Source organism: Galeopterus variegatus, unplaced genomic scaffold (genome assembly GCF_000696425.1).
Source record: "Galeopterus variegatus unplaced genomic scaffold, G_variegatus-3.0.2 Scaffold7792, whole genome shotgun sequence".
Lineage (NCBI taxonomy): Eukaryota > Metazoa > Chordata > Mammalia > Dermoptera > Cynocephalidae > Galeopterus > Galeopterus variegatus.
This window is the reverse complement of record NW_007733903.1, coordinates 36,153-38,109: the sequence shown is the minus strand read 5'-3', so window position 1 is coordinate 38,109 and position 1,957 is coordinate 36,153. Positions and strand designations below refer to the sequence as shown.

Sequence of the window (1,957 nt, the reverse complement as noted above, 5' to 3'; positions counted from 1 at the left end):
CTTCTCAGCTGAGAAGCAAAGTTGTAGGTGTTTCCCAATCCACTGAAGATAAACTTAAAGAAAACATTTCCTAGGAAGGAAAACCCAAAATAAATCCACTTGTTTCCAGATGTCAGGGGGCCTCAGTGAACAAACAGTTTTTTGACTTTCAGGCAATGAAAATTATTAAAGAAAATGATGAGGACAGAGCAAGTGATCTTTCTGATTCCAAAGGAATTCCCATTTCTCCTTCTCCCCTCATACCTCCAGATCTTAATCTTCAAGGTGAAGAAATTGATCCAGTTTACTTTGATATCCACCTGGGTCAGGGCCTGGATACTATCATCCTGATTTCCTCCAGCCCCCTTTTGGCTCCGGGGATCTACGGGAAATGGCAGTGCTTCTGAACACAGTACAAAACTGAACCCATGCCATGAGCAGGAGGACTTCTTGGTAAGTAGATCGATAGGGGGTCAGGGCCTGGATACTATCATCCTGATTTCCTCCAGCCCCCTTTTGGCTCCGGGGATCTCCGGGAAATGGCAGTGCTTCTGAACACAGTACAAAACTGAAGCCATGCCATGAGCAGGAGGACTTCTTGGTAAGTAGATCGATAGACTTGTTCAGCTCAAGTGGCTGCAGATCTAGACCATACAGGGCAAAAAAGGAAAGGGGGCCAAAGCCTCAGAGGCTCTGAAAAGCCCTGGGAGAAGTAAGCTCTGTCCAAGCCCCTGCCTCACCAGGAAAGGGCTTCAACGTCAGGACCTTCATGAAAGAAAGATTTTCACCATGAAGAAGTCCGTCCCATCATGTTATGCATTTGAGACTTCCCCAAACCAAACCAACTGATGTGCTGGGTGGTAGCAGGCTATGTTCTCAGAAGCAACCCCTTGAAATGAAGACAGAAAGGAAGAAAAAGAAATCAAGTAGGAGTACCAAGCTGCAGTGTTGGGATTTGTCCTGCAGTGACAGCTGCCCAATAGTCGTATTGGAATTCCCAAACAGTCAGTGATGAAGGCCTCCAAAACACAAGCACATGCAAATCTTAAGAAAATGGGAAATGCAAATTACTGTGGTTGTGCCACTATTTCCAGTAAGAAAAAACTCAAAATAAATGGCATAAAGCAAAGCACATATAAATTGAAATGGTATGTGATAATGATGAAATAATTTTAAGGACCTGCAGATATCTGAATATCAGAGCTCTTCCAAAGGTCCGATACTGTGAATTTTAAGAAATGTTCTGATTACTGACATTTAAGTAGTTGATTGATTCTTTAGTCCACCCCACCCCCACCCCCATAGGATTATTTTCAGAGAGATGTCTTTCAATAAACCTTTCTTTGTATTGACAGTCTGATGCAAATGAGAACTCTTTAGATAAAAAGTAACCGAAATATGTGCCATTTGAAGGAAAAAAAAAATGGCAACTCTACAGAGGAAGAGTCAACAAAACTGAAATAGCAGCCAGCCTTTGAAGAACAGATAGTGATGTTCAGCTCCCATTTTTACTTGCACAAGTATGTAAAATAGTGGTATAGAATTTTAAACATTTGAAATAAGGCCCTTCTTGCCACTGCCTCTCTTGCTTTTACATAAACTCTTCAAGCAAAATTTCTGTTCATTTTACCCCTTGCAGAAGCTTCAGTTCTTCCGTAACTTAGGGAGTTTCTATTTTGAGTAGTCACTTATCACTAAGCTGCATGCTCTTTAAAGACAATGAAATCTAGTACTTTAGTACATTTTCTCTGACATAAGTTTTTAAAAGAGGGCATTTTAAATTTAGGGGTGGTGGTGAAGTCTGTTTTCGAATTTTCTAAACTGAGGTTAATATAATTTGCAGGCTTTTCCAGTTGGAAAGTCGATGGGTATAAGCATGATTATTGCTGTTTGGTGGCGGTGAGAATGAAATATTTGGCACTAGAATTTCTGGCATGTAGTGTTCTTCTCCAAAGAGGTGCCACAGGAAAATCACCTT

General features: G+C 41.1%; 1 pseudogene; it reads left to right on the top strand.

The window, feature by feature from the left end:
- Window positions 1–370: 370 nt before the first annotated feature.
- On the top strand, window positions 371–1,127 carry LOC103607876 (annotated as a pseudogene).
- Window positions 1,128–1,957: the final 830 nt, after the last annotated feature.